General features: G+C 48.5%; 1 protein-coding gene across 11 annotated transcripts in view; it reads left to right on the plus strand.

The window, feature by feature from the left end:
* The first annotated feature begins 152 nt into the window (after window positions 1-152).
* GREB1 (growth regulating estrogen receptor binding 1) overlaps window positions 153-14,813 on the plus strand; it is a 110,089-nt gene continuing 95,428 nt past the window's right edge. For all 11 annotated transcript variants that reach the window (XM_081188938.1, XM_081188948.1, XM_081188939.1 and 8 more), the window contains exon 1: window positions 153-335. The gene's annotated coding sequence lies outside the window, so the exon portion shown is untranslated. The remainder of the gene's footprint in view (window positions 336-14,813) is intronic.

Below are 14,813 nucleotides of genomic sequence, written 5' to 3' on the forward strand. Positions count from 1 at the left end.
AGGGGCGGAGGGAGAAACCGCCCGGCGGCCTTGCGGTGAGGAAAGCGGAAGGGCCGGCCTTTCCCCGGCGCCTCTGCCGAACAGGCCCGCCCTCACAGCCGCCGTGCCTCCCGACCGCCTCACGGGGGCCGCTCCCTGGGAAAGGCGACCCCCCCCAAAAAAAACCCCTAAAAGAGCCGCCCTTGTGGGGTTGCGCCGCCCCATTAAAGCCCACAATGGCCGTTTCCTTTCACCGGTGCCTCACGAACTGTTATCCTTATATCCACCCCCCACCCCCGGTCGTAAGAGGATACATTGAAAGGGATGGCAAGAATTGGCCAACTTAATAGGACAAGGTGAGTCCCAGAGAAGAGGTTCGCCGCCAAAATGCAGGGAGCGGCGCTTGCTTTTGTGTCCCTCCCCCCCGGTCTGGAGGTGCAGGACTCGAACCCATGGCTTCAAGTGACGAGAAAGGAGGTTTCCGAATAAACGTTCAGGGGGAAGTTTATGAGGTGGAATCCACACACACACACACACACACACAGTCCTTTTAAAAAAAGCATTTTTCAATTAAAAAAAACCCTGTACATTGAATTTCCCATAAGGCTCACCATCGCCCTCTGGTGTATATAGCACTTAAAACACGCTTAAAATGGCTGTATAGCTCAGTGTTTCCCAACCTTTTTTGGGCAAAGGCACACTTGTTTCATGAAAAAAATCTCGAGGCACACCACCATTAGAAAATGTTTAAAAAATTAACTCTGTGCCTATATTGACTATATATAAAGTAATTCTCTTTAATAGGAATCAAATAAACACAAAGAAAGTATTTTACATTGTCTGGTTTTGTTTTTAACAGAAATGATTGTGCGTGTTTTTGGTACTCAGAGTTGTATGTAAGTGAGCTGGGCTAGAAGCAAAATGGAAGCTGGAGACCTAGAGACATGCTTGTTCTGGGCTGGATCCAAAGCTTTGATTACTGTCTTTCATTTTGCAGTTGTCTGATTGGTGCTCATACATAACGGAGAAGGAAGATCGGTTAATTCTGTGAGCCCCTCCATCTTATGCTCAGGTTGCATAGATGTGTAAATAAAACCATATGTTCTAAAGACACCACAGTCTCCACTGACCTTCATTCTGGGGAAACAAAACCTGCGCAAGCACTTGGAACCCCTGGATTCTCTCATCACTTGTAGATTGGGGTGGCCTGCAACAGTTTGCATTGAAAAACCTTTGCAGGATCCTGCCTGGGGCCGAGTCTTGCTTTGGAAATGCCAGCTTTGGTGTCCCTGTTACTGTAAGTAGCAGTGGACACTGGAAGAAAGCAAGAATATACACTGGGGAAGTATTTCTAAAGTTTTGGGGAACTTTCCCCCAACCTACTTCCACTCTCCTCACCCCGAAGAAGAAGAAAGAAAGCCTAAAGGTTGGATTTGCAGACAATACTTCTTGCCATAGCCCAGTAGTAAAAGCGTTTCAATGCCATATAAACAAAAGTGGTGAGATTTTAAACAAGTGATCCATTCAAAATGTTTAAAAAGTGTGAAAACAGGGTCCCTCGAGAGTTTCAGATTCAAGTGAGAGATCTGATAAACATGGTCTCTCTCTCTCTCTCTCTCTCTCTCTCACACACACACACACACACACACACACACTTCTGAATGCCTTAAGGCCAACGCCAAGAATTTCCCGGAGGTTGCTGTCTTTCCCACAGTTGTTTCCCTTGCCATCCGCTCAATAGCAACCAGCTCAGAAAAAGATGGGTGGCTGGCGCTGTGTCTTCTCCCCCCCCCCAACCCATGGGCAAACCACATTCTTCCCCTTTTGAGGGAGACGTTCCCCTTTGAGCAATGCCCCATTTGAGTGAGACTCCTCCCGACTGGTGGGCAACTGCCTTTGTCCTTCTGGGCCTCCGGATCCCATTGCTCCCTCCAGCGCAGCAATAAATCTCTGAAAGAAAGGCGGGGGGAGGGAACCTGCCGCGCTGCCTTCCTTAGTCATTGCAGATGACTAGCCGCAGGCAGACGGCGAGAGCCCCGCACTGGGCAGCCTCTCCTCGCCGCCGCCGCCCCGCCTCTCGCCGCCCGCCTCACCCGCCTCCCTCCCACAGCACACCAGGCAACGTCTCGCGGCACAGTAGTGTGCCGCGGAACACCGGTTGGGAAACACTGGTATAGCTGACAGTTAAGAGTTGTTCAACATCGGAACTGGGTGGTGGACTCTCCTTCCTTGGAAGTTTTAAAGAGCAGAGATTGGATGGTCATCTTTCAGGGTGTTTCCTGCATTACAAGGGGGCTGGCCTGATGACCCTTGGAGATCCCTTCCAACTCTACAGTTTCTACGATTCCATATACCGCTTGATTGTGAAAACAAACAAACCCTCCAAGCACCCCCCCCCATATCATCATGTACCCCATGCACCTCATGGCATATTTTAGAAACGCCGCTTATGACCACCAATGGCACGTGAATGTTGATTTTCCAACTGTGGATTATTTTCCATGTCGTTCGCCTTCTTCACCCAAGTGCTACTTTTGACATTAAAGCAGTATAACAGCCTCTGTATGGTATTGGTGCCAGCAGAGGGGGGTGGGGGCACTTCCACAACAGATTCTGTTCCTATAAATTAGGATTCTCTGATACCCACCTGCCCATCTAGACAGCAGAATGAAGCCTTTGTCACTTCAGGCAAATAAAGTAGTTCTTCACACAGCACACAATTGCTAAGGAATATGTACCCACAAGATGTAATGGCAGCTAGCTAGGGTGGCTTGAAAAGAGGATCAGGAAAATTCATGACAGATAGGACTTCCAATGACAACTAGTGTCAGAAGTAGTATTCCTCTGAATAGCCAGTGCTGGGAATCAAAAGCGGGAAGCGAACCTGAGAGCAGGATGCTGAGATAGCTGTTCCTTTAGTCTGATTCGGTATGACTCATCTTAAAAGACAGGAGACTATTCCTTAGCAGTAGGCCTGGAACCAGCAAATAGCATGCTTTGGTTTAATAAATTATTATTAAAGTTACTAAATTTTTATACTGATCTATATCCCTAGATTGCAGAGCGGTCCACAGCACGAAACTACAATATAAAAAATACAAAATACATAATGGAGCAGGTCATCCTGCATCGAACGATGGGTCACGTCACTTTAGTTCAAATAATTTGCTTCCTTTTCCACCAGAGGGCGGTAATTTCACTCCTGAAAAATACTGTGCCTTTTATTCTTCTTTGGCTACCCCAGTCATGAACCCCATTCCCAGTACAATCTTTGTGTGTTTACTCAGATGTAAGTCTGAACTTAATGGGTCTTCCTCCAAGTAAGCCTATATAGAACTGCCGCTTTAGTACACTTCCAAACACAAATGTATCCCTATACTATGTATATTTATTCAGAACTATATCCCATTTAGCTCAGTGGGACTGTGTGCACAGGAGGTTTTCAACTTTTTGGGGTTCACGGCTATTAAGTAGTGGGTTGACATAGCAGCCGGCACAGCGATTTCTTCAAGTAGCTCTTTATTAAGACAAGCTGGAATAGAACTGACTGCGAACAGCTCAGCCGGCCTGTATTTATAGGCAGCCGGCTGTCAACATTGTAACCACAACAGCTCAGAGTTCCCGCCTAAACTAACTGCCGCGGACCTGAGTGAAAACTACCTACAGACCTGAGTGAAAACTATATACATTATCCCCCTGTTGGCCCAGGGTGAAACTACACTACATAACACCCCTCCCCACCGAGATAAGGCGTTAGTTACAATCGTAATGGTTTCCTTATATACAGCACTACGCGTAATGGTTCAATTAGGCACAAAAGCATATCGGTTACATTTCCCATACTTAGACCAACAGTGATACCTGTCCAACAACGTAGTCCTTTAAATGAGTTGGGCGCTTGGAAACTCTGCCAGACCGCCGGGGACTGGTAGCCAAGTCCGGAGGGCCACACAGTTCTCGCTGAGGCTGGGGTGCGACCCTAGGTGGCGTTGGAACCAACTCCCCTGGATCCGCTGCTGTGGGTGGAGCCTCCGCAAGTGGAGTGGTCTGAGTCTGTTCTGAGACGGCTTGGTTCGGCTCCACGCTGGCAGTTTGCGAGGGAGGTGTAGGTGGGGCCTCGCCATCTGTACTTGACTCTTCTGGAGCCGCAAGCGCAGTTGGGGGCACCTCGGTAGTGTCTAAGTCGCCAACCCTGCGCCTAAGCTGGTCTATGTGCCGCCGCCACAAACGTCCGTCTTCGAGTGCCACCTGGTACGAACGAGGTCCAGTGACTCCCACTACTGTGGCTGGCACCCAAGGAATGTCCCCCACATAGTTCCGGGCAAAGACCTGGTTTCCTGGAACAAATGACCGTGGTGCGTTGGCACAGCCTGGGGGTTCAGCCACGGCAAAGTCTGGGTGTAGCCGGTCAAGCGGTGACCTGAGGCGGCGGCCCATAAGCAGTTCAGCAGGACTCCTCCCTGTGGCCGCATGAGGAGTGATGTGCTGCACGAACAAGTATTTGGCGACCCGCTCATGCCAGTCTCCCCGGTCCAGGCGCGCCAGTGCCTCTTTTGTCGAGCGCACCATTCTTTCCGCTTGCCCGTTGCTGGATGGATGAAAAGGTGCCGTTAGGGCATGGCGGATGCCCAGTCCCAAAAGATACCGCTCAAACGTGCCTGACGTGAACTGCGGTCCGTTGTCAGAGACAAGGACATCAGGACACCCATGCGTTGCAAACAGGCCTCGCAGCACCCGGATGACAGCTTCGGTAGTGGTGGAGGGCATCAGGGCGACCTCCAGCCATTTGGAATAGGCGTCCACCACTACCATAAAGGTCCGGCCGTGAAAGGGGCCAGCCAGATCGATGTGCACCCTCGACCAGGGTGTCTTTGGCGTCTCCCAGGTGTGTCCCTTAGCTGCCGGTGGTGCAGGCCTCGACTCTTGGCACGCTTGACAGGCGGATACCCAGGCAGTGATGGCATCGTCCATATTAGGCCACCAGACGTAACACCGAGCCAACGCCTTCATTTTGACAATTCCCGGGTGGCCAACGTGCAGAGCCTCCAGGACGCGCTGACGGAGTCCCTGGGGAATCACGACACGGTCTCCCCACAGCAGACAGCCGCGATGAGCTGAGAGTTCATGTTGTCTGGTTGCGAAGGGCTGGAACTCTGATGCAAAAGGCCCTTGTGGCCACCCCCTCCACACCCAGTTGAGCACCCAGCTGATGGTGCGATCCTGGGCAGACGCGGAGGCCACAGTGGCAGCTGATACAGGCGCTGCTGGAAGATCCTCAATCAGAAGGAGCGATGAAGCTGGAGCCGGGTCTTCCACAAATGCTGGAAGAGGGCAACGGCTGAGGGCGTCGGCATGGCCCATCGATTTCCCCGGGCGATGGATGAGCCGGTAGTGGTAGGCAGCCAGGAAAACAGTCCATCGCAGCATGCGTGGTGAGAGGACCGGTGGAGTTGGACGATCACCGGCGAGGAGGCCCAGGAGTGGCTTGTGGTCAGTGATGAGGTCAAAAGTCCTGCCATAGAGGTATTCATGGAACCTCTTCACTCCAGCCACAAGTGCCAATGCCTCCTTGTCGAGCTGGCTGTAATTCCGTTCCGTCGGAGATAGTGTCCTGGAAAAGTAGGCGAGCGGTGCTTCTCTTCCATCTGGGAAACGGTGACTAAGGACAGCACCGATGCCAAAAGGTGAGGCGTCGCAGGCAAGGACCAGCGGCCTGGATTCACTGTACTGTACCAGCACACTGTCTGAAGAAAGAAGAGCCTTGACCGCGTTGAAGGCCGCCGTCTCTCGATAACCCCAGGCCCAAGGCGTCTTAGTGCTAAGGAGTCGGTGAAGAGGCTCAGCCACAGTGGCTTTGTGGGGCAGGAACATGTTATAAAAGTTCAGCAGCCCCAGGAATGCCTGCAACTCCGTTTTGTCCTTTGGGGTGGGGGCCTGCTGGATAGCGCGGATCTTGGATGTGGTTGGATGAAGGCCGGAGGCATCGATAAGATAGCCCAGGAACTCTACCTGTGGAACGGCAATCAGGCACTTCTCCCTCTTTACCTTGAGCCCGGCCTCCTGGAACCTGGTCAGCACGGCACGGAGGCGCTCGAACAGCTGTTGGTGTGATTCTGCAGACACCAAGACGTCATCAAAATATGGTACCACGCCCGGAAGCCCTTGCAGGAGACGCTCCATAAGGCTTTGGAAGATGCCAGGAGCCACACTCACCCCGAACTGCAACCGGCGGCAACGGAATGCCCCCTGGTGGGTGACGATAGTCTGGGCTTCAGCAGTGGCATCATCGACTGGCAGTTGTTGATAGGCTTGGGCAAGGTCCAGCTTAGCGAAGACCTTACCCTCACCCAGGGAATGCAGCAGGTGTTGGACAACAGGAACCGGATAAGCGTGCTGCTGAAGTGCCTTGTTGATTGTGCACTTGTAGTCAGCGCAGATTCTCACCGACCCATCTGGCTTGACAGGCGTGACGATGGGGGTTTCCCACTTTGCGTGGTCAACGGGCTCCAAAACTCCTTGGGCGATCAGTTTGTCCAGTTGTTCGTCCACCTTAGCCTTGAGAGCAAAGGGAACCCGGCGTGGCTTAAGCTTGATGGGGGCGACTTGTGGATCAAGGCTAAAGGAGATGGGCGTACCAGTATATTGTCCCAAGGTGCCGTCAAAAACCTCGGCAAAGTCTTTGACCAGACCCTCAGTCTCTGCGTTAGAGATGCAGTTGATGCCGGTGACTTCCAGGCCGAGGGCATCAAACCAGTCTAGCCCTAGGAGGCTTGGCCGCTGACCTTCGACCACCACCAACCGGAGCAGGCCCGAAAAATCCTTGAAGGCGATCCGGAACCGGCCAACGCCTACCACGGGAATGTCGTTTCCCTGATAGTCTCTCAGGTGTACGCGGTGAGAGTCGAGTTGCCTTTTGGATACTCTGGGTACCAGTCTTTTGATGGTGCTCCATGACACGACGGACAGGGCAGACCCGGTGTCGATCTCCATGTCACATGGAGCTCCTTCAATGAGCACCGTGACGTTCAGCTTGCGTCGCGTAGACGAGTCGGTTTGGCCAATCGTGGTTCCAGACGGGCAGCGGCAGTTGGTGAGAGCGAAACAACTTTCCTTGGCAGACTGGAGGGAAGACTTGAACTTGCGAGTCGATGAAGGGGGGGTGTCAGACGGAGCCGATCGGCAGACCTTAGCGATGTGGCCCCTTCTGGAACACCTCCTACAGATGGCGTCTCTGAATCGACACTTGGCACGGGAATGGTCGCCTCCGCAGCCAGCACATTCCGGTTGGCCCTTGGACTTCTGTTGGAGCTTCCTGCGCTCCCGCTTTGTCTGGTGCACGTCATCGTCTTCACTGGAGGATGCCTCATCACTGCTGGCCTCCTCATGATGCACCGGAACTGGCCCCCTAGCAAGACGCGGGCTGCTGGACTTGCGGATCTCCTGGGCGGAGCGTTCAGCAGCTTCTGAGGCCACAGCCTCCTCAATGGCTTTCTGTAGCGTGAGGTCTGGCTTGGCTAGGAGACGCCGTTGCAGATGGATGTCCCGGACCCCGCAGACGATTCGATCCATCAGGGCATCGTCTAAGTCTCGGAACTCACAGTGCATTGCAGCCTGTCGCAGGGCGGTGGCGTAGTTGTTGATTGACTCCCCCTCTGCCTGGTTCCGGTGGTAGAACGCATGGCGGGCAGCAATCTTGGACGGCTTTGGTGCGTAGTGGTTGCGGAGCTTCTCTTGGATCGTGTCCCATGGTGTTGCCTGGACTGCTTCAGGCGCAACCAATGCTTGGGCCGTCTCAAACACCTCAGGCCCACAGAGGCTGAGGAATAGGCCCCGCTTCCGATCCACTGATACTGCTGTCAGCTCGTTGGCTTGGAGGTAGCAGTCGAACCGAGCGAGGTAGGAGTCCCATGACTCAGAGGCTGGCGCAAACGGCGGTAGAGGCACAAATGAAGCCATGATTCCGATGCCGGCGTGAAGGGCGATGGATGGAACACAGTGCTCTAGCCAGAACAGTCAGCTCTGAATTGGTTCTGCCCAGTGATTTCGCTCAGTGATTTCGCTCAGTGATTTCGCTCTGTGATTTAGCTCAGTTCAGAGGCTGGCCGCATCTGGCTGTGCTCTGATGTCCATCCAATCCCACCTTCGTCGCCAGTATTAAGTAGTGGGTTGACATAGCAGCCGGCACAGCGATTTCTTCAAGTAGCTCTTTATTAAGACAAGCTGGAATAGAACTGACTGCGAACAGCTCAGCCGGCCTGTATTTATAGGCAGCCGGCTGTCAACATTGTAACCACAACAGCTCAGAGTTCCCGCCTAAACTAACTGCCGCGGACCTGAGTGAAAACTACCTACAGACCTGAGTGAAAACTATATACATTATCCCCCTGTTGGCCCAGGGTGAAACTACACTACATAACAACGGCTCCCTTGACCTACTACATTATTTCTCTGGCACCCCTGTGGGGCTCAGGAGCCCAGTTATGTCAACCCTTGCCTGCAGAACTGGCAACCCCCACCCCTTTTCGAACACACTCACTTGTGGAGTGTTCCCTCCCCCCTCTCTTCTCCGCTCTCCTTGGGAGTCCTCTGGGCAGCTGCAGCTACTGTCCCTGGTCTGAGCTGCCCCCTCCCACCTCAAAGAGAGGTGCCTCCTCACACTGCCCCACAGGGGCCTGGGAAGCACCCTCGGGCCAGCCCCACAGGCACCATTCGCCTGGGGAGCTTGTAGCCAGAGCTGTTGCAACAAACAGCTGTGTAAGCCTTTGGGAGGCAGAGACACAAGAGAGCATCATAGGAGGGAGGAAAGGAAAGAGGGGCAGAGGCCCGTGTTGTCCGCCACACCCCTGACTATCATTCAAGGCACCCCAGGGTGCCACGGCACACTGGTTGAAAACCACTGGCATAGGGCCTTGCTGGAACGTGTGCTTTCACATCCTATGTTTAAGAAAAACACATGTTATTTAGAAGGTATGTGTGGGTGTGTGAGAGGTGTTAACTCAAGGCAGTTAACAAAGAGTTTAAGGGGGAAAAAAGATGATTAAAATACCATACTCTCTGTAAAAATAATAACTTGCCATTAGTGAATTTATTAAAAACTCAATTTGCTAAAATAAAAATCCTAATATGTAATAGCTACTATTTCTGTTTTAAGAATTTTTATTCACATTGCATGAGTTTATTTCACCTTTAAAGCTGAACTCTTCCCGATGCTAGTTTTCTATGCGTAGTGATATTTTTGGTTGGGGGACACATTCATAGATGCATTTCCAGGAAGAAGCATATGCCCCACCACCCCTTTATTTTGAAGTGGGATCGTTCATTAGAAGCTTTGCCCCCTTCTCAATTTTGCTCAACCAAAACTTACAACCAGTGCTATTTTTTTTCTAGAAAAAGAGGTGCCAGAATGAACACCTCCCTTGTTTTCTTAGAATGGCAGTGATGCACACTGAGCAGTGGTCCCTGTGAATTCCCCCTGAAAAAAGGCCTGCTTATGATGTTCCTTTTATCCCTTGGCAGGATTACATATGAAAAAGGCTTATAGCATACTGACATGCATTCGTTTTCAAGACTGGGTGCATAGCTGGCAACTTGATCCTTCCCAGTTGCTTAATGGTTACTTTTCCTAAGCGCTTATCTATAATCACTCTCTATTACTTGTTATACAGCTTTCTGCAATGCTTCATTGCATCTGAGCAACCATTTGTGATTTTTTAAATGTTTCACTCTAACCCAGTGTGTTTCTAGCATTGGATGGGAAAGTGGAATATAAACATGATAAATAAATAAGCCATACATTCTGCAGAAACACATGATTGCTAACATTTCTTCTGCCACGCTAAAACGACACACAATTTGCTTTCTGAATTATTGCAAACTGTTAGATATTTGTGGCAATTATCTATGAATTGGAAAGCACATAAAAGGCTTCAGGGCCGACTGCTTACCATCAATAATGCAAAATAAATATTGATTTAGGAATGGGTAAAGAATACAGTATTTCTTATTGCACCATGTCAGATGATAAAGGAACTGAGCAAAATATTCACCCCATCCCCAAAATAGAAAACCATAGCAGTTTGAAAGCAGATGTTACATAGACTGAACTGTGATTCATAAAGTTCCTGATGATTAAAATGTTGCTGATGCTACAGATTTGCTGAGAGACTGCTGGCACTCAGCCCTGCCTGCCTGTAAGATAGAGAAATAGTCCTGGCTGACCTTACACGGTTCTTGGAAGTAATTTCTGAGAGACTGTATGTAAAGCCCAGGGAGCCCAGGCGAATACTAGAGAATCCATGGCAATGTCTAAGTTTCAGGATTTGCCGATTAAAAGCAATACAAATACACACACAAGTTCCTTTTTTAATCACTCTAGATCGGGGTAGGCAACCTGAGGCCCGGGGGCTGGATGCGGCCCAATCGCCTTCTCAATCTGGCCCGCGGACGGTCCGTGAATCAGCTTGTTTTTACATGAGTAGAATGTGTCCTTTTATTTAAAATGCATCTCTGGGTTATTTGTGGGGCCCTGCCTGGTATTTTTACATGAGTTGAATGTGTGCTTTTATTTAAAACGCATCTCTGGGTTATTTGTGGGGCCTGCCTGGTATTTTTACATGAGTTGAACGTGTGCTTTTATTTAAAACGCATCTCTGGGTTATTTGTGGGGCATAGGAATTCGTTTATTTATTTATTTATTTTCAAAATATAGTCCGTCCCACCACATGGTCTGAGGGATGGTGGACCAGCCCACAGCTGAAAAAGGTTGCTGACGCCTGCTCTAGATGTACATTTATGTACAGTGGTGCCTCGCAAGACGAAATTAATTCGTTCCGCGAGTTTTTTCGTCTAGCGAATTTTTCGTCTTGCGAAGCACGAAATCCCATAGGAATGCATTGAAATTCAATTAATGCGTTCCTATGGTCAAAAAAAGTCCAAACAAAGCCAAATTTGGTACAACAAGAGTTTATTAAGTGCTCTTTAAAGTCACACATACTGTAAAGAGCTTTTCAAAAATTGAAGGAACAATAAATTAAGTTTCTAAACATGACAGAAAAACATTTAAAAATCAACAAAGTGTACAGTACATTTTCTAAGACTCTGGGGGACAACTCGAAGAAGGTTCCTCTTCCACTCTTTGCTTCTTGCTGAAGAACCCCCTCCCCAACTGTTCCCCCAGCCACCCACCACACAGAAATTCAAATCCAGAATTTTTTTAAAAAAACAGCAGAGTGGCCCAATGGTCACAGAAAATCATAAAAATGCAGAAAAAAACACACAAGCTTCCAGATTCTTGCAAACCCCTCCCCAACACCAAGTCCTTGAATTCCAAACACCCCAACCCAAAATCCAAACCCCCCAAAAAAGTTTTAAAAGTTTAACTTACTAAATGGCTGCAAAAGAAGTTTTGGAAAAGCTTCAAAAATCACCAAAGTCTTCAAAAACCTCAAAAAAGGCTACCACACCGCGTTCTATGAGTTGCTCCTTGAAGTCAAGTCGCAACTGTATTAACGGTGTTAAGAAAAAGGAAACAAACTTGCAAGACGTTTTCGTTTTTCGTCTTGCGAAGCAAGCCCATAGGGAAATTTGTCTTGCGAAGCAGCTCAAAAAACGCAAAACCCTTTCGTCTAGCGAGTTTTTCGTCTTGCGAGGCATTCGTCTTGCGGGGCACCACTGTACACACACACTGATTGGAATGAGAGCCGCCTTATGGACAGTTGCACTCCAGTTATAAAAAAGAAAAGCTCATTAACAGATGTGTGCATCTGATTTCACTATCTTAATTTCCAAACTCTTGTCATGCTTGTGGAGAAATTCATATAATTCATCTCCCTGCACAATGTTTCTGAGGAGAGTAACCACGTGCTGCAACCTGGTGGGGGCTGGTGGAATCCTTTTAAACAGAGTTGTCAGGATGTAAAACAGCTCTTAGAAAGGCATCTGGCATGGAAGCTTGGTAGGTGAAAAATAACTTCTCACAGGAGCGGTTTCTTTCTTTCTTTCTTTCTTTCTTTCTTTCTTTCTTTCTTTCTTTCTTTCTTTCTTTCTTTCTTATATCTGTTATCCTTCCTTTTGATGCCATTTACAACAAGATGTATGTATTGATCCTCAGAATTCTCTTCCCCTTAAGATTCATCCAATCCTGAGTTTGTGTATCTTGAGTAGTTTGTTAAAGGTGCTGAGAATTATAACCCTGCAAGGGTTAAACCACAGTTCCCAGGCTTTGGAGGTGCTTTAAATATGTGATGTAGACATGACCACAGAGGCATGTCTGGCATCTGCATTAGACAGCTTTCAGCGAATGCAGAAGAAGATACACCTCTTTACCCTGGTTTTTGACACCTGAGATGTATAATTTTTAGGCCCCACCTTATTTGTTTGAAACTCTTCAGAACAATGTGTTTTAGTGGTTGTAACTTGCCCTGGGACCTTAGGGCAGGAAATTACTACTACTACTGCTACTACTAGCTTTAAATATATGGTGCAACCCCTATTGCCAGGATAGCAAATGTGGGGCACTCTATATATTGCTGGATTGCAACTCCCATCCAGTAGCAGATGGAGTGGTGGCACTCAACTGACCTTCTGCCTGGTGCTTACTAGGAGATAGAGGAGGCACGGCTGCAGTCACCGCATAGCAAATGCCCTGGTGGAGCCATTCCAGAGCTCCCACTGGTAAACTTTCACTACCCCAACCTCACCACCACCTCACCCTTCCCCCTCTAAGTTAGCAGCAGTGATGCAACTGACTGGAGGTCAGGTGAGACCACTACCCCACCCTAACCATCCACTGCTCACCCCTCACTACTAGCCATGTTGGCTAGGGGTAGTGGGAGTGGTGTATTTTCCTCCTAGGAAACTAAAGGTTGACTCCCATCTTTGCCTAGTTTTGGACAGGCTGCAAAAGCTGTTTTGTTTGGCTTTGTGAAATTGTGAATTCCACTCTCTTGCTCCGCTGTAATGATGTTTCTACTTTGTGTATGTGTGTGTTGTTTTTAATTATTGTATATTACTATACATAATATTGCAGGCAAAGGCAATTCATTAGCATTTTAAATAAACAGTAAATTATAATATCTGCACCACCCATTGACATTGAAAGAGTCTTAGCAGGTCCCTGGTCCAATCCCTTGCATCTCCATTTAGGACTGAGAATGTCTCCAGTCTCAAACCCTGAAGGGCTGCTGGAAGTCAATTTGAACGATATTGACCCTGATGGTCTGACTCTGTATAAGGCAGCTTCCTATGCTCCTAAGGCCAAGAAATATCTTTTCAACTGTTGGGAGCACTGCTGCCATTTGGTATAGATAGCATTTATGCTAGGTTGACCAATCTGCAATGTAAGGTGGGTTCATATGTTCATATACAGTGGTACCTCGGGTTACAAATGCTTCAGGTTACATACACTTCAGGTTACAGACTCCGCTAATCCAGAAATAGTACCTCAGGTTAAGAACTTTGCTTCAGGATAAGAACAGAAATCGTGTGGCGGCGGCACAGCAGCACCGGGAGGCCCTATTAGCTAAAGTGGTTAGGTTAAGGTTAAGAACAGCTTCAGGTTAAGAACAGCTTCAGGTTAAGAACTGACCTCCAGAATGAATTAAGTACGTAACCAGAGGTACCACTGTACTCCATAAGGTGCAGATAGTTCCAAGTTACAACACAGTATTGAAGCAGGCTAAATTCAGTAACACAATACTGAAAGCGGTGTTGCACAGCAAATGTGTGGATGAACTTTTTATGAACTAAAATGTTCATTTGGATGAATGTGAACTGGACTACTTTATTTTGTAAGATGACAAACTGGAACTGGCGCTAGATCCTTATTGGACAGGGTGTCTTGAACTAGAATTAGTTCAGTTTTAAAATAAACTTCCCAAGCACTGCATGGGGATTGTGAAATAAAAATCCAAGAAACTGGACTAGCTAACAGCAATACTGCAGCAGATAGAATAACATATTTAAAAATATAGCTTTAAAACAACCCTGCAGTATGTCAGAGTCCAGCAGATTAAAACCAACTACGATTTCAGCTGAAGGCAAATGTCAAGATCAGCAGCAGTCCAACTCATAACCTGGGTAAACAAGCAAGTGTTTTTAGCTAGTGCCAGAAATTCAGCAATGTAGTTACTGGATGTGCTGAAACCAGGAGGGCATTCCAGGGACAAGAAAGCCACTCCAGAACAGATCCATTTCTCTCATGTCAGCAGGTGGGGGCCCCATAAACAGAGCTTGAAGCCCATGCAGGTTTCTATTGAGTTAGGTGTTCCTTGAGGTATATTGGTCCCCAACTATATAGGATTTTTGTAGCTCAATGGCACCTGAAATGGTACTTGGAAAGACATGGGAAGCCAGTGGAACTATTTCAACATCAGTGAGATATCATCCATATAACCCAAGTTTTCCAAAAGCCCACTTGATATTTCTAAGAAGTCTTCCAGGGTAGTGCCTCTGTTATGTTACTAGGGCATTCATTTCTGTTCAGGAGGGGTTGCAGTTGGTGTACCAGCCTAAGCTAATGAGAAGTGGTTTATACCACCGATACTATTTGCATGCTCCAAACCTGATCCTTAAGGAAGTCTGGGGTGGGGGTGGGGAATGCAACCCCATCCAGAACAGAACTCTTATCTTCTCAGCCCAATCCCCTGTTGGTTCACAAATAGGAACCCCATTTTGTCTGTCAGTTGATTCAGCCACACAAACTACCGTATTTTTCGCTCCATTGGACGCACCGGACCATAGGAGGGGGAGAACAGGGAATTTTTTTTTTCTTGTTCTCCCCCTCTAAAACAAGGTGCGTTCAAGGTACATTCACCAGAGCTTGTGGGGCTGGCGGT

This window comes from Podarcis bocagei (genome assembly GCF_964188305.1).
Source record: "Podarcis bocagei genome assembly, chromosome: 3".
Taxonomy (NCBI): domain Eukaryota; kingdom Metazoa; phylum Chordata; class Lepidosauria; order Squamata; family Lacertidae; genus Podarcis; species Podarcis bocagei.